Source organism: Panthera tigris, chromosome C2, assembly GCF_018350195.1.
Source record: "Panthera tigris isolate Pti1 chromosome C2, P.tigris_Pti1_mat1.1, whole genome shotgun sequence".
Lineage (NCBI taxonomy): Eukaryota > Metazoa > Chordata > Mammalia > Carnivora > Felidae > Panthera > Panthera tigris.
The window spans coordinates 147469632-147491902 of NC_056668.1; the positions used below are offsets into that span (position 1 = coordinate 147469632).

Genomic DNA, 22271 nt, shown 5'->3' on the forward strand with positions numbered 1-22271 from the left:
AAGTTCTCACCACAAGAAAAAAAACCTTAACTCTGTGTGGTGATGGATATTAACAAGACTTCCTACAGTGATCATTTCACAATACATACGTATATCTAATCATTATGCGTAGACCTGAAACTAAGATGTTAGATATCAATTTTTTTTTAAGTTTATTTATTTTGTGAGAGAAACAGAGAGCAAGCACACATAGGAGAGGCAGACAGAGAGGGAGAGACATGGGAGAGGCAGACAGAGGGAGAGGGAGAATCCCAAGCAGGTTCCACACTGTCAGCACGGAGCCTGATGCGGGGCTTGAACCTATGAACTGTGACATCATGACCTGAGCCCAAATCAAGAGTTGGATGCTTAACCAACTCAGTAACCCAGGCGCCCCTATATGTCAATTATATCTCAATTTTAACATGAATAAAAATGAGCAATTCCTTGGTTAAAAAAATAGGTAGCATGTTATGCATACTGTGCCATACTCTATTTTACTCTCTTAATGAATATACCATGAAGATACATTAAACATTTTTCAAGTTACTATGGAGGCGCAATCCACAGTAAAAAGCTATAAACAAAGAAAAGGAAACAGCACGAAAACACAAGATTTCAGATAAAACCAAAAAGCTCTCTAATTTTTTAGGCACATGGAGCTTTTTTCATGACAGGTCAACTAACACCCAGCTAAAAATATCCTGCAGACAGTACCAGCAAAAACTCAAGAGAATTTATTGGCTTGTGTAGTTAGTTGACAAGGATATGGGCTGAGATCAGAGAACCAAAGAACTGTAGGAACCAGGATGTCAGGGAATGAGGCCAGGGAATGGCAGAGTTGCCAGGTTTCAAAAGGCCAAAAAATACTGAATACCACCTCTTTGTCCTGTTCAATGCACACAGCCCTAAATGTTTTCACTAATGATTAGATACATTACTCACTCAAATGAAGAAAGAAAAGTAATAAACAAACCTAACAAAGATTTTAATAAAAGTATAAGAAAAAATTAATAAATTAGAAAATAAAAATATTAGACATGGGGCACCAGGGTGGCTCAGTTGGTTAGACATCTGACTTCAGCTCAGGTCATGATCTCACAGTCCATCGGTTCGAGCCCCGCATCAGGCTCTGTGCTGACAGCTCAGAGCCTGGAGCCTGTTTCAGATTCTGTGTCTCTCTCTCGCTCTCTGCTCCTCCCCTGCTATGCTCTGTCTCTCTCAAAAATAAACAAACATTGGGAATGAAAGCTGGTGCAGCCACTCTGGAAAACAGTATGGAGGTTCCTCAAAACACTAAAAATAGAACTACCCTATGACCCAGCAATTGCACTACTAGGCATTTATCCACGGGATACAGGTGTGCTGTTTCAAAGGGACACATGCACCCCCATGTTTATAGCAGCACTATCACAAAAGCCAAAGTATGGAAAGAGCCCAAATATCCATCGATAGATGAATGGATAAAGAAAATGTGGTATGTATGTGTGTGTGTGTGTGTGTATATATATATATACACACACACACACATATATATATGGAGTGTTACTCAGCAATCAAAAAGAATGAAATCTTGCCATTTGCAACTATGTGGATGGAACTGGAGGGTATTATGCTAAGCGAAATTAGTCAGAGAAAGACAAAAATCATATAACAAAAGTCATATGAAGACTTTAAGAGACAAAACAGATGAACATAAAGGAAGGGAAACAAAAATAATATAAAAACAGGGAGGGGGACAAAACAGAAGAGACTCATAAATATGGAGAACAAACTGAGGGTTACTGGAGTGGTTTTGGGAGGGGGGATGGGCTAAATGGGTAAGGGGCACTAAGGAATCTACTCCTGAAATCACTGTTGCACTATATGCTAACTAATTTGGATGTAAATTAAAAAAAAATAAAAAATAAAATAAAATAAAATAAATTAAAATAAAATAAAATAAAGTAAAATAAAAAACTAAGTGGCCCATTGGGAAGACTGGGTGGCTCGGTCCAAAAAAAAAAAAAAAAAAAAAGTGTGTATGTGTCTGTTTATATACAAAACTGATATTAAAATAATGTTAAATGCAGGTATTAAATCATATTGGTTATATTTTCTTCTATAAATAATTGTTTCTTGCATTTTAAGAATGAATAAATTTTAGATCAAAATAAAATCAGTCATTTAACTTATATGTTCACTTTTTCTTTTGCAGAGAGGGTTATTTTATACTCTGTAAATAAATAAACATACATCAATGTTTTCCTCATTAAAAAAAATAAACAAACATTAAAAAAAAGTATTAGACTTGATAAATTCCAAAGCTGGCTCTTTTGGAGGAAAAATAAGGGACACTAAATTGTAGGAAAAAATTGTAAGAAGGTATGGATTACAACTTCATGCTGATGGAGACTAAAAAACAGAGCCAAGAAAGAAACAAAATGCTGGTAAGTATACATCCAAAAGAGTGCTGTTAAATAACTCTTGAGATTAAAATGTAACGCCATCTCAACTGTTTCAGAGCACAGCAAAAGATGAAAAGCTTAACAAACTTTATGAAGCAAATTAAATTGATACCAAAGCCTGAGAAAGATGACATTAACAAACTTGAAAACTCTCTATATATCAATCTCATTTTTTAAAAGGTACTATCCTGAGACAGAAACCAAAAGAGCATTTGATGAAGGTAAAAAAAAAAAAAAAAAGTGGGGAGGGGAGAATAAATGTGAGAGAGAGCAAGCGAGCACGAGCAGAGGACAGGAACAGAAGGAGAAAGACTCTTTAGCAGGCTCCACACTCAGCACGGAGCTCGATGGGGGCTCGATCCCACGACCCTGGGATCATGACCTAAAATCAAGAGTCGGAAGTTCAACAGACTGGGCCACCCAGGCACCCTGAACATTCATCCCTTAACATAAGCACAAAAATTCTCAGACACCCTTCAAATCAAGAGACAGCATTATGTTTAGTGGTGGAACATTAGGACAGCACTAATGTCATTAGTAAGGGACAAGTCAAAAGTGCTTGTTTGGACTTCAAGCTGTATTACAAAGCTATGATCATCAAGACAGTATGGTGCTGGCAGAAAAACAGACACTCAGATCAGTGGAACCCAGAAATGGACCCACAGACATATGGCCAACTAATCTTTGACAAAGCAGGGAAGAATATCCAATGGAATAAAGACAGTCTCTTCAGCAAGTGGTGCTGGGAAAGCTGGACAGCGACATGTAGAAGAATGAACCTGGACCACTTTCTTACACCATACACAAAAATAAACTCAAATTGGATGAAGGACCTAAATGTAAGACAGGAAACCATCAAAATCCTCGAGGAGAAAGCAGGCAAAAACCTCTTTGATCTTGGCCGCAACAACTTCTGAACACGTCTCCAGAGGCAAGGGAAACAAAAGCAGAAATGAACTATTGGGACCTCATCAAAATAAAAAGCTTCTGCACAGCAAAGGAAACAATCAGCAAAACTAAAAGGCAATCGATGGAATGGGAAAAGATACTCACAAACGACATATCAGATAAAGGGTTAGTATCCAAAATCTATAAAGAACCTATCAAAAACTCAACACACAAAAAACAAATAATCCAGTGAAGAAATGAGCTAAAGACACGAATAGGTACTTCTCCAAAGTAGACGCCCAGATGGCCAACAGACACATGAAACGATGCTCACCATCACTCATCATCAGGGAAATACAAATCAAAACCACAATGAGATACGACCTCACACCTGTCAGAATGGCTAACATTAACAACTCAGACAACAACAGATGTTGGCGAGGATGTGGAGAGAGAGGATCTCTTTTGCATTGTTGGTGGCAATGCAAGCTGGTGCAGCCACTCTGGAACAAACAGTATGGAGGTTCCTCAAAAAACTAAAAATAGAACTACCCTACGACCCAGCAATTGCACTATTAGGCATTTATCCCCAGGATACAGGTGTGCTGTTTTGAAGGGACACATGCACCCCAATGTTTCTAGCAGCTCTATCAACAATAGCCAAAGTGTGGAAAGAGCCCAAATGTCCACTGATGGATGAATGGATAAAGAAGATGTGGTATATATATACAATGGAGTATTACTCGGCAATCAAAAAGAATGAAATCTTGCCATTTGCAACTATGTGGATGGAACTGGAGGGTATTATGCTAAGCGAAATTAGTCAGAGAAAGACAAATATTGTATGACTTCACTCATATGAGGACTTTAAGAGACAAAACAGATGAACATAAGGGAAGGGGAACAAAAATAATATAAAAACAGGGAGGGGGACAAAACAGAAGAGACTCATAAATACGGAGAACAGACTGAGGGTGGCTGGAGGGGTTGTGGGAGGGGGGATGGGCTGAATGGGTAAGGGGCATTAAGGAATCTACTCCTGAAATCATTGTTTTACTATATGCTAATTTGGATGTAAATTTTAAAAAATAAAAACTAAAATTAAATTAAAAAGGTGCTTGTTATCATCACTATTGTTTAATGCTGTTCTAGAAATTCTAGGCCATGCAGTAGACAAGAGAACCATATGGGAAGTATACATATCAAAAAGAGCAAATTCATCATTATTTGAAAGACATAGCTGTACATCTAGAAAACCTAAAAGAACCAACTGAAATATTAATGGAGACACTGAAATTGTTAATATTTTTTATGATCAGTAAGAACTAGTAAAAAAGATAACAATTCAAATCATATTCACAACACCAACAAAAAACATTCTAGCTACTTAGCCATAAGAGTGTAGGACCTATAAAAACTACAAACCTCTGATAAGCATAAAGGCAATCTGAATAAAAGGAGACGTAACTTATTCTTAGACAGGAAAACTCAAAATTGCAAATGTGTCCAATTTTCCCTAAAGTAAAATATAGTCATTTAATTGCAACCCCCCCAAAGTATTAAGATTTCTGGAGATATTTAACAAAATTATCTGAAGGTTATCTGAATGAACACGCAATGCCCTTCTCCCCATCAACTTTTTATTGAAAAAAAATTTTAAATCTATAAAGATGCTTTGCCATGTTAACTTTACTCCTACCACTCTACACATAATTTTCTTGTGGTTCAAACCGAAAATTATAGATGTTGTAATGCTTCAGCCTAATTACTTCGCTATATATTCCCAAAGAACAAAGATATTCTGTACTTTACCCCAATACCATTGTCACAACATGTTAACAGTGATTAACGCTACAGTCTAATAATAGTCAATATTCATATTTACCCAACTGGTTCCACAATGCCCTTTATACCTCTTTTTTAAATCTGGGAGTCTAACCAAAGATTATGCATTGATTTGGTTGTCATGCTTTGGTCTCTTTTAATCTAAAACATCTCCCCCCCCCCTTTTTTCTGCATCCCATCAGGAAGCACATATCAGTCTGACCCATTACCGGTAATGCTGAAGTTATTATATTAGCCAATCTCTCAGCTGTAAATGTACTTCCCCCCATTTTTAAATTAATAAATGGAATGATATTTTGAAACTTATGTGCATACTATGTTCTATAACAACTTTTCACCCAATAGTTTGGCCACTAATGATCCTCTTCCGAACCAATCATACTGAGGGTTGCAAAATGTTTCTTCTAATTCCATCATTTCATTTGTATTTACCCAGCTTGAATTCTTCTGTTAAGAGCTTCACCCATCCACCCAATGTCAAGAGTGACAGAGTAACAAGACAAAGCTTGAGTCCCTGACATCATCAGCCTTGATCTGCTGACTGGCTGGGAGCTGTGTAAGAGAAAATTTGTCTTAAATCTAAGTCACTGTTATTTATCAGCCTTTATGTTTAGCAACCATTGCCATCATATACTCTAACAAATACAGATACTTCCATATGATAGTAAACTATATAACCACTACAAGTGATTACATAAAGCTTAATTTATTGAAGTGGAAAAAAGTTGAGAACATGCTGTTTAACAGAAAAAGGCAGGGCCAGAATAGAATGGAGGTTATACCATTTTTAAAAATTGTGTATGGGGGCGCCTGAGCGTCCGACTTCGACTCAAGTCATGATCTCGCAGCTCGTGAAGTTTGAGCCCCACGTCAGGCTCTGTGCTGACAGCTCGGAGCCTGGAGACTGCTTGGGATTCTGTGGCTCCCTCTCTCTCTGCCCCAACCCACTCACATTCTGTCTCTGTCTCTCTCAAAAATAAACAAACATTAAAAAAAAATTAAAAATTATGTATGGACCATTATACAGAATTAAGAGGTTCAGAAAAGGTTAGTTGTGATTATTATCTCTGCATGGCAGGATTTTAAGACAGGTTTAACTTTTTAAATATTATTGATGTTTTTATAATGAGCATGCACTATTTTTACTAACAGAAAAAACAATGAAGCCCTTTTCAGCTTAAAATGTGCCAAACACATGCAATAAGAGTTCAGTTCACACGGTTTAGAACTTGTGAATTAACTTTACTGATTGTAATATTCCTTTCTTTCCCTAATGTGTCGTTCATAAACACTGGCAATCTCTATCTTAAATCTTACATGTTTAGAAAATCATCTTCAGGGTGAGAGGGAGGGGAAAGTGGGTGATGGGCACTGAGGAGGGCACCTGTTGGGATGAGCACTGGGTGTTGTATGGAAACCAATTTGACAGTAAATTTCATATTAAAATAAATAAACAAAAATAAAAATAAAAAATAAACAATCATCTTCAAATTGGTGGTTAGGAATATGGAAAATGTTTTCTAACAGAAACAATGCTGTAAGTGGCGATTAAGTTCTCAGGACAGCCAAGAAAGCCTACCTGATCCATGATACTGATGCAATCAAGCAAATAACTAACAGTATTAGCTAAAATTCTAGAAAGGGAGGAAAAGGTAAAAGGAGTTTTTCATTCCTTCCAGTATACAATGACAATGGAAGATATAGTTGGGAAATACTTTTGTTTTTTTGTTTAAGAATTCCCTACTGCCATATCTATCTTCCTTCCTATCTTAGGTGCTCCACTCCCCAGCCAACAAATATCCTAATGCTGCCCTACTCAGCACTCTCCTCAAATCTAATCTGCTCTTCCAGGAACTTCATAATACTAAACCCTAGGTTTTACACAGCAGCCATGGTATAATGGGCAAGAAAGAAAACCCAGGCTAGAGCCCTGGCTTTCACAGTTACTAGCTGTAGGATCTTGGTTGGATCAATTAGCCCCTCTGAGACACTCCTCATCTCTAAAATGGGTATAAATCTTACATCATAATGCTGTATGGACTAAGACACCTTAAAAATACATGGTATTATTATCATAGCCAAGATTATTACCCTGTTTTCAAACACAGTTGGCTACTAATAATGTAACTTATCGAAGGCCACCTACATAGAAATGAGCAAAGCCAGAACCAGAGCCTGGTCTTCTGAGTCCTCGTCCAATGGTCTTTCCAATACATATACTCAGCTGTCTTCCCTGGCTGTAACATCACCGACTTCCCCTTGCCCCAGACAACTCCCAGAGTGGCTCTCTCATCAAACAATTTAGAAGAAAGCAGTCTTGGGGCACCTGGGAGGCTCGGTCGGTTAAACATCTGACTCTTGACTTCGGCTCAGGTCATCATCTCACGGTTCATGAGACGGTGCCCTGAGTTGGCTCCGCACTGACAGCACACGGCCCGCTTGAGATTCTCTCTCTGCCCCTCCCCCACTCACATGTGCTCCCTCTCTCAAAATAAATAAACACGCATTATAAAAAAGAAGAAGAAAGCAGTCTTGCTGCATAAGTTCAGGTTACGTATAAAAACAAACCTTCCCAGAGATGATAGCATTCTTCAACAGGGGATGCTTATGTACCCAGAACTGCAGTTGGTATGGAAAGGTCATATGGAAACGTTCAGGCTCTCTGGGAAAGGTAACTGTTTTGGGGCAGAAGCTACATACCATCGGTTTATTTCTGCTTTTCACAGCCTCCTTCTTCGACTCCCGGAACTAGACTTCTAAAAAAACATGAAGTTTTTCCGGTGGTGACAACAGCTAGGCAAGACCAGGGAGGCAGAGACAAGAGCAGCAGCTATAGTAGTTCACGCTGTCTGGGTCATTTCCAAACTACCAGTGTCACTGCAGTTCTGTGATGAAAATGTCAGGGTCTTCATATTAATCTACATTACCTATAAGGATCCCTTCCTAGAGCTTAATTTAGGAACGTTAACTCTTACCTTTCCCCCTTCATGTGGGGTACCCAACCTGAATAGAGAGAATCTACCCTTTTTAGCCCCTCTACTCACACATGACTTAAGAATCAAGCTTCGGGGCGCCTGCATGGCTCAGTCGGTTGAGTGTCCGACTCCAGCTCAGGTCATGATCTCACGGTTGGGTTTGTAAGTTCGAGCCCCAGGTCAGGCTCTGTGTTGACAGCTCAGAGGCTGGAGCCTGCTTCGGTTTCTGTGTCTCCCTCTCTCTTTGCCCCTCTCTTGCTCACACTCTGTCTCTCAAAAATAAACATTTTTTAAAAATTAAAAAAAAAAAAAAGAATCAGCTTCAATGATTTGTACAAAAATTCAAGATCTCACTATATAGCACTCTACTTAAGACATAGTCCCCTGAAGCACAATGAAACTACAGTAGGGTTCTACCTGTGGCAAGGCTTACATAGTAAGGCATTCACAGTAGAGCACAGCAATTTTTGAGATAACTTTGAAAGCATTATCTCAATTCTAGATAATTCTGTTACCTAAGTCTTCCCCTTTTTAGCCTGAGCTTTCTTCCGGCTATCTAAAGAAATCTTTTTAGTTTCCATCTGCTTTTATTCCCAGTAGGATAACTGTTTACTGAACACCTGACCATCTGTGTTAAGTGCTATGTTCTATCAAGGATTCAGGCTGAAAGATATATATTCTGGAAAGCTTTTAAGACTTTATGTAAATGATGTGCAAATCATAACTGTAAAGAATTGTACTGGACAGCTGGTTCATACCACTAATGTCAGAATTCCCTTTGCAACAACACTGACAGATGAAAACCAACAAAGGTAGAAAAACAACAGAAAAGTACAGGAATTCAATGGGGGGATAGGAGGTGGGAGTCAGACAAGAAACAGCCATCTTATGTTAAAAGTAGAAAAGGAAAAAAAAAAAAAAGTTAGTATATTTCACTTGGGATTTCTGAGGCAGAGAAAGGGGAGGGAAAGGAAGGTGCGAAGAAGTCAACTTACTCCTCTCAAAGTCCCCATGAAAACCCTTACGTGTCTGCCTTCAAAACCATCCAGTCAGGCCTGGATTGGGATTCTCCAGGCCAAATTTCTTAAAAAAATAAATAAATAAAAAATAAACAAACCACACCAAACCCTCTTGCTTACAGAAACCTGAAACAAGCCTTTTCACTACAACGTGAACAAAAGGGCTTAATCTACAAAGATCTGTCTAAACAATACCTCAATATGAAAGCTGTACTTAACTCAGTGCACATGCTCATATTCATGCACGTTATAATTAAAGCAACATAAAAACAGTTATGTCACTGTGCTAGATGCAGATTGAGAGTCTGCTCTGCAAATAACACGACAGAATTTAAAGAAACACTGCATTATCAATAATCGTATATAAAAACAACTGTTTCTATGGGAAAATGAAAGTTGGGAGACAAAGGAATGTGGGGTTGCAGTAAGAATGATTTTTTTTGTTAGAGGAGTATCACTAACAAAGGCATGCTTTTAGCTATAAGGGTTTATTATAAAACTTAAACATCACTGTGGAAATCCTACAAGTGATCACACCTCACTCTCCCCCCTTCTCCCAGCACTATCACTAACATAACTCTTCTTGTGGTCTTTCAGATTAGTCAGGACGGACAAGAATAACTTAGAAGAGCAGTGCTGCCCAACTGCCCTTGCCTCAACACAACTAGTGCCTCACCTTGTTATCTGATCGTTATAAACAAACAGTTGCCTGTGTTCTATTAAAACTAATTAAAACTATGCTCCATAATTAACCAATGCCATCACAATAAATTCATGTTACAAAAACACAATCTGTAAGACAGCTGGTTCTATTATTTTATTAGTCTTCCCAACAACCTTACTACACAGGCACTAATACACTGGAGTCCTATTTAGTTTGTGAGTATATAAAAAGGGAAAAAATCATCTAAACAGTGCAGACCACTGCCTCCAGTCAGTCTATTAATGAGTTTAGGACCAGGGCGAGGTTGACATGGCAGACGCAACCTCCTGTTCCCTCAGTATATACCAGATCCCCACATGCCCCATTCTCAAAGGAGAAATTCTATTGAGTGTGAGTCTAAAGTTGAAAGGGTAATTCTGAATATAAGCAAGTTTTGCTGTGCTATCTTCAGAATCACATTAAGACAAAACTGATAGTATTTCCATTCTATAAAGAGGTCAAGTGGCTTGTGCAAGATCACAAGTTGTACTCCGTTTTCAGTTCAATTTCTTGAATCCATGTGAATCGTAAGCAATAAAGTAAAAACTCCAACTTCAACTATTTACCCATTTCTTTTTTTTTTTTTTTTTTTTTTTTTTTTTTTACCAATTTTGATGTATTGCCCAGGTTTTATGATATTGCTCTGAGGCCCACATAAAAATTCCAAAGTTGAACATTCCTCTAAAGAAATACCCTGGTTATCACTTTTGAAAACAAACTTCAGGGGCGCCTGGGTGGCGCAGTCGGTTAAGCGTCCGACTTCAGCCAGGTCACGATCTCGCGGTCCGTGAGTTCGAGCCCCGCGTCGGGCTCTGGGCTGATGGCTCGGAGCCTGGAGCCTGTTTCCGATTCTGTGTCTCCCTCTCTCTCTGCCCCCCCCCCCCCCGTTCATGCTCTGTCTCTCTCTGTCCCAAAAATAAATAAAAAACGTTGAAAAAAAAATTTAAAAAAAAAAAAGAAAACAAACTTCAAGCCTCTGACAAATAAAAAATGTAATGTTCTACTTAAAAATGAGGGAAGGGCACTGTATTCCTCTAAAATGTCAATGTCACAAAAGAAACAAAAAAGGTATAAAAATGGAGGATGGGGTGCCTGGGTGGCTCAGTCAGTTAAGTGTCTGACTCTGGATTTCAGCTCAGGTCATGATCTCACAGTTCGTCAGATCAAGCTCCATATCAGACTCTGCGTTGTTGGTGTAGAGCCTGCTTGGGATTCTCTTTGCCTCTTTTCTAATCTCACCCGGGCGCAGGCTCTGTATCAAAAAAGGTAAATAAACATTTTTTTAAAAAGAGAAGGATAAAGTGACATGACAGCTGAATGTAATATGTGATGCTAGATTAGATTTTGTATTGGAAGAGAAAAAATGCTGTAATTGACATTTTAGGCCAAATCACAAAAATGGAAGGAATACATAGATGGCAGATTAAAGTTATCACATCAATGCAAATTTATAAAGTTGATAACTACACTGTAGTTAAGAAATATCTCTATTCTTAACAAATATGCTAAATAAAAGAGTAAAGAGCCACGATGTAGGTAACTTACCCTGAGATGGTTCAGAAAAAAATTATATGTGCAGAGGGAGCAAATGGTATAAAATATAACAGGTGATTCTAGGTAAAGGATAAATGGATGATTTTTACTATTTTTATTTTTCAACTTCTTACAAATATGAAATTATAGCCAAACAAAAAGTTCAAAACATCTCTAGGTAAAGCCCAATGCCTGCATTCCATGAAAGCATGTGTCTAGAACAATAGTTCTCAAACTGTTTGGTCTCAGAACCCCTCTATATTCTTTAAAAAAATAATCTTTTTATGTTTATTTATTTTTGAGACAGAGAGAAACAGAGCATGAGTGGGGGAGGGGCAGAGCGAGAGGGAGACATAGAATCAAAAGCAGGCTCCAGGCTCTGAGCGGTCAGCACAAAGCCCAATGCGGAGCTCAAACCCATGAACCATGAGATCATGACCGGAGCTCAAGTCAGATGCTTAACCAACTGAGCCACCCAGGCGCTCCAGACCCCTCTATATTCTTAACAATTATTGAGGCCCTTAAAGACTTTTTATATGGGTTTATATTTACTGATATTTACCACATTAGAAAGTAAAATGGAGAAATTTTAAAAAATATTAATCAATTTTCAATAAAATAAACTCATTACGTGCTAACACAAATATTTTTAATAATTTATACTTCCAAAAATGAACAAAAAGTTTTCAAGTGTCATGGTTTTACATTTTTGCAAATGTAACTAATGTCTGGTGCGGCAGAAGACAGGTTTTCCTGACTGCTCCTGCATTGCACCTGTTGTGTCATCACGTGTCCCGTAACCCGTGGGAAACCACTGCACACTGACAGGATGCAAGTGAACAAATGGGTGTCTGATACCCCGGAGCTTCATGAAAACATCTTGCAAGCATAAGAGACTCTTAAAAACTGAGAACAAACTGAGGGTTGATGGGGTTGGGAGGGAGGGGGTGGGTGGGTGATGGGTATTGAGGAGGGCACCTTTTGGGAGGAGCACTGGGTGTTGTATGGAAACCAATTTGACAATAAATTTCATATGTTGAAAAAAAAAAGTGAAAATATCTTGCAATTTGAAAACAAATGGCCTACACCATTTTACTACTATGATGTAGTATAACTATAATTTAAGATTTCTTATGTAGACATTGATATAAAGGGATCACAAGTTTTAACCTCACCTTAACCATAAAGAAACACCCTCCAAAGGTGATAATCAAAGGCCAAATCTCAGTCAGAGGTGGCTACTAAAAATACTTTTACTATCTTTATCTCTCACCAACCAGAGGCCTTAGAATTAGCAACATAAACGTTAGAAATGGGTTTTTATTGGCCATGTTCAGAATTAGTGATATAGAGACTGAATAAAAATATTTGGAGATAATCCATGCCCTTGCGTTAACAGGACAAATGAATCTGGAGGGTCACCCTTTGGAGTAGAACCTGAGGCTAGGTCCACCAAAAAAGTCCTGAGTCTAGCCATGAGTTTAGAGTATTGGTGTCTGATAAACATTTGCGTGACAATTTTCAGGAGCAGGAATCTTTCACATAAAGAGTTCTTGGAGCACTGAAAAAAAACAGAATTGGGACTTCATCAAACTTACAGAACTTCTTATGTGTGGGCATACTTGCTTGCTAATGTCTATGCGTTGGCAAAATGTGGCTTTGGGGGTAGCCTGGTAGCAAGATTGTGACAAAGGCAATGTATGGCCTGCACCTAACTCATTGGCAACTCCCCAATATGTACTTTAAAAAAACCCTAATGGCCATTCTTGACTAACCTAGCTTAAATCAGTTTACTAATAGATATCTAAAACACAGTTACTTGGGCTCCCAATTTCTTGGTACCGGGATCTGAATAAAAAGGCAAGCTCCTGAGGCACCAAACAAGAAAAAAACAAGATTACTATTTCATGCCCCCCTAGGATGTTCTCACTAACAACCCTAGAGAATTAACATTTAACCAGAGAAGGGTGAGTCTGTCAGAAAAATGAAGTTGTCAATGAGGATTTCATATATATGTATTTCCAAAGTGGGTATCACATTTCATTCAAAAAGCTTATGCCTTCAGAAAACATGAACGTATTTGTAAAGACAATGAAAAATGACTGGCTAATTTCTATTCGTTAACATCTTTAGAAATTTATGAGGAATTCTAGATTCAGACTTCCTTATAAGGAAGTCTGGATGGAACAAATATATTCCACCCTAACTTTCTCACTGAATGCAAGTCAACTAAAAAACCTTGGACAGGAAGCATGGAACAGTTACCTAAGCACTAATAAAAATAAATGGAAGCAGACAGACTTGGAAGTAACACAAAAGCCCACCGAATCGGTAATGGATTTTGTTTTCCTACCTTATCTCGTGACCTGGAACCAAAAGAAACCCAGAACTGCACTCTGGGTACAGAAAAGAGCTCTGAGGAAAGCCCTCTATTTCTAGTCTAGGGAGCAGGAAAGAGGACTCCTACAGATCACAGTGAATAGGGGAAATCTCATTTTCCGTCTGTTTTTCCCACTCTGTCCTGTTTTAACTCCTAGGCAATTCCACAGTGATAGTAGCCTTAGAGCAGTGGTGACCAAGCAAGCATACAAAACTTCAAAGGGGTTGGGGTGCCTGGGTGGTTCAGTCGGTTAGGCGGCTGACTTCGGCTCAAGTCATGATCTCACAGTTCATGAGTTCAATCCCTGAGTCAGGCTCTGTGCTGACAGCTCAAAGCCTGGAGCCTGCTTCAGATTCTGTCTCCATCTCTCTGCCCCTGTCCTGCTCATGCTCTGTGTCTCTCTCTCTCTCTCTCAAATATAAGAAAAAAAAAAAAAACATAAAAAAAATTTTAAACTTCAAGGGAGGTAAATCTTGCTGACTAGAGGAACTGTGTTCCCAAAGGATAAGAATCCTTGCTGCTTTTATCTTTTTTTTAAAGTTGATTTCTTTTGAGAGAGAGAGAGCACATGTGGTGGAGGGGCAGAGAGAGAGGGAGAGAGAGATTCCCAAGCAGGCTCCACACCAGCAGTGCAGAGCACGATGCGGGACTCAAACCCAACAACCAAGAGACCATGACCTGAGCTGAAACCAAGAGTTGGACACTTAACCGACTGATCCACCCAGACTGAGCCACCCAGGTGCCCCTTTGCTGCTTTTACTCTCTATTCTCTTGCCACTTAGCCTCAGAGACAGACACAATCATAAGAAGTACATGGGAGAGTAAGGAAACTAAAACTCGAGCTTTCTGGCCAGATGACCAAAAAAGGGAGTCCTTAAGGGCCAAAACGTGTTGAGGGAATCTCAAAGAGGGAGCTCCCTCAAGAAAACCGTCCCATAAGGTACGAACTCCAGGGCTTATCCATGCATTATGCATGTGTGGAACTGACTCTAAACAGCAGAAGGTGGTTGCAGGCTGACTGCCTACTACAATATCATCATCATCATCACCACCAATAACAACAACAGTGAGCATTCTCCACAAGAATTAAGCTACACTCAGGGCCATGTCCGGGATACAATTCAACATTTATCTACATTTAAAGAACCATGAAAAGTCTCATAACCCATAAGGGAAAAGACAAAAACAGAAACTCCACAATGATACAGATGTTAGAAACCTGTTACACAAAGACTTTAAAGCAGCTATTACAATCATACTACATTAAGTACAAATGAATGGAAAAACAGAAACTCTCAAGCAAAAACAAGGAAAATTTAAAACCAAATACAATTGCCAAATTAAAAATTCACTAGGTGAGTTCAACAGTACAATGGACATGACAGAGGAAAAAGTCAGTGCACTTAAAGACCAATTAATAGAAATTATCCAATCTGAAAAGCAGAGAGAAAAAAATATTGGGGGGGAAAAAAACAACAAAGCCTCAGACTTGTGAGGTAACATCAAAACGTTTGATATTTGTGTCATCAAAGTCTTGGAAAGAGGAAAAGAGTGCTAGACAGAAAATAGCTGAAGAAATATTAGCTGAAAATTTCTTAAAGATGGCAAAAGACAAACACAGATTCAAAAGATCAGTAAATCCCAAAGAGAATAAACACAAAGAAATTCACACCCAGACACATCACAATAAAACTGCTAAAATTTAAGAGTAAAAATCTCAAAAGCAGTCAGACAAGAGTAACACATTACATATGAGGCAAAACAATTTGAACGACTATGGATTTCTTATCAGAAACCAAACTGACCAGAAGGCAGTGAACATTTTTCAAGTACTAAAAGAAAGTAACTGTCAACACAGAATTCTATAACTAGTGAAAATATCTTTCAAGAATAATAGCAAAGTAATATTCTCAGGTTAAAAACAAAACAAAACAAAAAAACAAAGAGAATTTGTTGCCAGAAGATCTGCTCTAAAAGAAATACTTTAAGCCAGTTCTTCAGGTAGAAGGGAATGATACCAAAGGGAACTTGAGACTTCAGGAATGAACACATGTGAGCAACAGAAATAATGACAGAAAGTAATGAGAGTATTTTTTCTCTTCTTAAGCTACTATGTGTGATGTTCGAAAGCAAAGGCTTTCAGTGTTTGTAGATGTAATACACATGACAAATACACTATAAAGTAGGAGGTAAAGGGATATTATATGGTGGGATGGTTTCAACATTTCACCTGAAGTGGTAAAATATTAATTCTAGATACACCATGAAAAGCCAAATATGTATATTGTAATCTGTAGAGTAACCACTAAAACTATGCAGAGAGATTGAATCCATATAATTTGTTGGAGTCACTCTGATCCACCATGTAGATCTGTATTCAGTATCATTTGGATTTGGAAAAGTGTTGATTATATTATTGCTGTATAATAATATTTTTATTAAAACTACATCAAATGAAAACTACGGAGATCATCAAAAATCAATAGAAAAATTAAAAATACTAAAAAATATTCAAATAATCCCAAACACAAGAAAACAGAGGAAGCAAAAACAAATATTAGACAAATCCAAACAATAACTGCATTAAATGTAAATAGTCTAAATATACTGTTTAAAAGATTGTGAGAATGGGTTAAAAAACAAGATCCATCTTTGAATCTCAGTTCTTAATAAGCACTGTGTCCTTGAGCAAGTTACTTATCTGAGATTGTTGCTGATCTGTAAGAGGGATGCAAAAATGCCTACCTCTCAAGGCTGCTGTAAGGATTAACCAACAGTATAACAACAGCCATTCTAAAGTGAATTCTAATCCCCAGAATCACATCGAAAGAAAGAGGTTATTATAAAAAAGCAACAGGTTGCTTTTGATGCAAGTGTTAACTAACTTTACTATGACAATCATTTCACAATATATGTGTATCAGATCTTCATACCGTATGTATGCCTCAAGCTTACACAATGTTATATGTTAATCATATCTTAATAAAACTAGGGAGGGAGAAAAAACAAGATCCAACTATTTACCATCTACAAGAAACCTACTTTAAATAGAAGTTAGAAAATAAACGGATAGAAAATGACATACCATATAAACACTAACAAAAAAACTGAAGTAGCAGTATTCACATTAGACAAAGCAGGCTTTGAAGCAAGGAAATTAACAAGGGTCATTACATAATGATAAAAGACTCAATTCATTGGGAAGACCTAACAATCCTAAAGGTGTCCGCATCCACCTAACAAGAGAGCCTCAAAGTAAACGAAGCAAAAGCTAACAGAACTGAAAGAAGAAATAAACAAATCCACAATTATATATGGAGACTTCAATACTCCTTTCTTGGTAATCAACAGAACAAGGAGACAAAAAAATCAGCCAGAATACAGAACTGAACAACATTATTAGCCAACTGGTGTCGAAATGACACCCGTAGCCAAACTAATAGAACAACACTATTAGCCAAATGTCAAACTAACATTTATAGAACACTCCACAGAGGGGTGCCTGGGTGATTAGTGAGTTAAGCATCTGGCTCTTGATTCTGGCTCAGGTAATGATCTCACAGTTCATGAGTTCAAGCCCTGCATCAGGCTCTGCTTTGGCAGTGTGGAGCCTGCTTGGGATTCTCTCTCTCCCTCTCTTTCTGTCCCTCCCCACTCGTGTTCTCCCACAAAATAAATAAACATTTTTTAAGAATTTAAAAATGTAGATCCACACAAAAGCAGCAAAACAGACGTTTTTTCAAGTGTACATGAGAAATTCACTAAAATAGAACATATCAAACCTTAATAAATTTAAAAGAACTAAGGTCATACAAAGTATATTCTCTGACCACAATGGAATTAAACTAGAAATCATTAACAGAAAGACAACTGCAAAATATCCAAGTACTGTACTTGGAAATTAAAACACTTTTTTTTTTTTTAAAGTTTATTATTTTGAGAGAGAGAGAGGGTGTGAGCACATCTGTGAGAACAGGGGAGAAGCAGAGAGGGTGAGAGAGGGACAAAGAGAATCCTAAGTGCTGACAGCACAGAGCCCAATGTGGGGCTTGAACCCACAAACTATGAGACCATGACCTGAGCCAAAACCAAGAGTCAGTCACTTAACCAAATGAGACACCCAGGTGCCCCAAAACACTTCTCAATAATTCATGAGCCAAAGATTAAACCTCAAGGGAAATCAGAAAATATTTTGAACTAAAATAAAGTAAGCAATATATCAAAATTTGTGGGGTCCTGCATACAGAGGGAAATTTATAGCATTAAATTCTTACATTAGAAAAGAAGGTCTCAAGTCAACAATCCAAGTTTTCACTTTAAAGAAACTAGAAAAAGAGCAAAGTAAGCCAAAGCAAGCATTAGAAAGGACATAAAGAGCAGAAATCATAAAAACTGAAAAACAGTAGTGGAAAAAAATAAACCAAAATCTAGTTCTTTGAAATGATAATATATATGATAATGATAAACCTCTAAGCCAAACAGACCAAGGAAAAAGACAAAGGGCACAGATTATCAATATCAGAAATGAAGGAAGAGCTATCACTACAGATCCCACAGATAAACTCACACAAGAAGAAATACTATGAACAGTTCTGCAACTATTAAAGAAATGAAAATTTTAGTTAAAAACCTTCTGAAAAAAAAATTCCTAAGATATAGTCTGGAATTATTTCAAATAGGAACCATTTTATTGGATTCATAGAGAAAAACTCATACATAAAGACTCTTCCTAGGGTGCCTGGATGGCTCAGTAGGGCAGACAACCCACTCTTGTTCTCGGCTCAGGTCATCTCATGATTTGTGATATAGAGCCCCAAATCAAGCCCCACAAGCATAGGCCTCTGTGCGGAAAACAAGGAGCCTGCTTGGGATTCACTCTACCCCCCCCCCCCGCCCCGCCCCGCCCCTCCCCTAAAACAGAACCTATCAAACCTTAATAATTTTTAAAAAACTATATTTAAAAGAGTGCACACACTTGCTCACTCTCAAAATAAACTTAAAAAAAGGCACTTTTTTTAATATATACTTGCACTCATTTTGTAGTTTTGTAATTCAAAAGTCTAGTTAACTTGCTATAAAACACACACATCTCCATTGATAGTAATGAAAAATAATACATACTGTGTTGAATTCAACTCAGTTTTTATCAATACTTCTTGATCTCTCATCAATACGGTCATTTCTTTTTTTTTTTTTTTTTAAATGTTTCTATTTAATTTTGCAAGAGAGAGACAGAGCGTGAGTTTGGTGAGGGGCAGAGAGAGAGAGAGAGAGGGAGACACAGAATCTGAAGCAGGTTCCAGGCCATGAGCTGTCAGCACAAAGCCCGATGTGCGGCTCAAACCCATGAACTGCAAGACCACGACCTGAGCCGAAGTCGGACACTTACCGACTGAGCCACCCAGGTGCCCCAACAGTATGGCCATTTCTAAACCATCTTTGTTACTACTTTGTATTTACATTAAGCAAATTATTAACAATTCAAGAAGTCAAGAATATCACTTGACTAAGTACTCAAATGACATACTAATGGTTAAATCCTATAAGTGGGGTACCTCATTTCAAACAATTGAAGTGATCCTTAAAAGTTGTGTAAAAATCAATTACCTACTACTTAGATAATACACTGAAAAGTGCTAAAAGTATTCTATGTGAGACTGAACCATATAAAATTGCCAATTATCAACTGGGTCAACCTAGAACAGTATAAGCATTCCTTGTTATGTTTCAGTGTTCTCAAGACTGCTAGTCACTTCTGTCAGAATGGTATGGTATTATAATGAATTACCTTGGATGTTCGGGACTGAAATTCACACAACATTTACCAAACATCTTCTATAGATTTTTCATAACAAAGGTTATTTGCAAACCTAGGATATGAATATGTACTAGGAAAGGAGTATTTTATGTATAGAATCTGTTTTGCTTAACACTTTTTATGAGTATGCTATTTTTAATTCTTAAAAAAACATAAGCCCTGTTATCTGAAACATAGATTCACTATGGTGTAAGGATTAAGATCCATCAAGCCTCAAAATATAAAAACTGAGCACCAAAAACCATAAAATACCTAGGAATAAATCTAACCAAAGAGGTGAAAATCTATACACTGACAACTATAGAACGCTTATGAAAGAAATTGAAGAAGACACAAAAAAAATGGAAAAATATTCCACGCTCCTGGACAGGAAGAACAAATATTGTTAAAATGCCAATACTACCCAAAGCTATCTACATGTTCAGTGCAATCCCTATCAAAATAACACCAGCATTCTTCACAGAGCTAGAACAAACAATCCTGAAATTTGTATGGAATCAGAAAAGACCCTGAATAGCCAAAGCAATCTTGAAAAAGAAAACCAAAGCTGGAGGCATCACAATCCCCAACTTCAAGCTGTATTACAAAACTGTAATCATCAAGACAGTATGGTACTGGCACAAAAACAGACACTCAGATTAATGGAACAGAATAGAGAACCCAGAAATGGACCCACAAACATATGGCCAACTAATCTTTGACAAAGCAGGAAAAGAATATCCAATGGAATAAAAACAGTCTCTTCAGCAAGTGGTGCTGGGAAAACCAGACAGCAACATGCAGAAAAATGAATCTGGAGCACTTTTTTACACCATACACAAAAATAAACTCAAAATAGATGAAAGACCTAAATGTAAGACAGGAAGCCATCAAAATCCTCGAGGAGAAAGCAGGCAAAAACCTCTTTGATCTTGGCCACAGCAACTTCTTACTCAACATGTCTCCAGAGGCAAGAGAAACAAAAGCAAAAATGAACTATTGGGACCTCATCAAAATAAAAAGCTGCTGCACAGCGAAAAGAACAATCAGCAAAACTAAAAGGTAACTGACGGAATGGGAGAAGATATTCACAAACAACATATCAGATAAAGGGTTAGTATCCAAAATCCATAAAGAACTTACCAAACTCAACATCCAAAAAACAAGTAATCCAGTGAAGAAATGGGCTAAAGACATGAATAGACATTTCTCCAAAGAAGACATCCAGATGGCCAACCGACACATGAAAAAGTGCTCAACTCTGGAAAACAGTATGGATGTTCCTCAAAAAATTAAAAATACAACTACCCTATGACCCAGCAACTGCACTACTAGATATTTATCCAAGGGATACAGGTATCTGTTTTGAAGGGACACATGCACCCCCATGTTCATAGCAGTACTATCCACAATAGCCAAAGTATGGAAAGAGCCCAAATGTCCATCGATGGATGAACGGATAAAGAAGATATGGTATACATATACGTATATATATATATATATATATATGTATATATATATATATATGGATGGAACTAGAGGGTATTATGCTAAGCAAAATTAGTCAGAGAAAGACAAATATCGTATGACTTCACTCATATGAGGACTTTAAGATACAAAACAGATAAGCATAAGGGAAGGGAAGCAAAAATAATATAAAAACAGGGAGGGGGATGAAACATGAGACTCTTAAATATGGAGAACAAACAGAGGGTTGCTGGAGGGGTTGTGGGGGGGGGGGTGGGCTAAATGGATAAGGGGCATTAAGGATATCTACTCCCAAAATCATTGTTGCACTATATGCTAACTAACTTGGATATAAATTTTAAAAAATGATAAACATGGTTAAAAACAATTTTTTAAAAAGAGATATTTTCACATTGTTCCAAAGGTAAGTCAATAATATTTATGCCACATCCTAAAAAGAGTTTCCTTTTCTTTTGGGTGCTATAAATGTAAATTTGGAAGTACTTTATGTTTATTTCAAAGAGAAAGCAAGTTTTATAATGCATAAAAGATAAAGTAAGTTACATATTGCATTTGTGGAAATGTAATGATAAATGTCACAAGCACTATTTGCTCAATTTGATTTTATGCAACACAGGTAAAAAAAAAAAAACAATGCAAATATTTAGGGAATTTTGACACCCATCCATGAGCTTCAACTAAAAATTATCGTCTTTTCCATCTACAACCACCACAAAGAGTGAATGAACTGCTCAACCTAATTATATCAATCTCTTCCCAGTGATATTTCTGTGTCACAGAATGATTGTGGTTATTTTAGGTGATGTTTTTAAACGATAATATTTTGTTAAGATATAATTTTCATACAGCATATTTAATCCTTTCTTCGTGTAAAGTTTTGTGAATACTGACAAATGCATACAGTTCTGTAACTATAACAATCAAAATAAAGGAAAATCCATCAACCCCCCAAAACATATATACATATTAAAAACTGAGAATGCAACAAGATTTCTAAGATCATAACATTCCTTTGCTCAAAACCCTTCAATATCTTATCTCAGAGTCAAAGTCCCCACTATGGTCTGCAGCCATTTCCTGCTACTCTCATCGCTCCTCTACTCCACCAGGGGTTTCCAGCAGTTCCTCAAACATGCAAACACACTCCCTTCCTCAGGGCCTTTGTACTAACTTCGGTTGCCAGGAATGCTCCTCAAAGGTATCCACAATGGCTCCCC

The 22271-nt window shown here is 37.5% G+C and overlaps 1 protein-coding gene across 14 annotated transcripts in view; it reads right to left on the reverse strand.

Annotated features, from left to right (window-relative positions):
* The window catches only part of NKTR (natural killer cell triggering receptor), a 61936-nt gene that overhangs the window by 38099 nt on the left and 1566 nt on the right, over nt 1-22271 (reverse strand). The gene's annotated exons all lie outside the window — the stretch shown is intronic.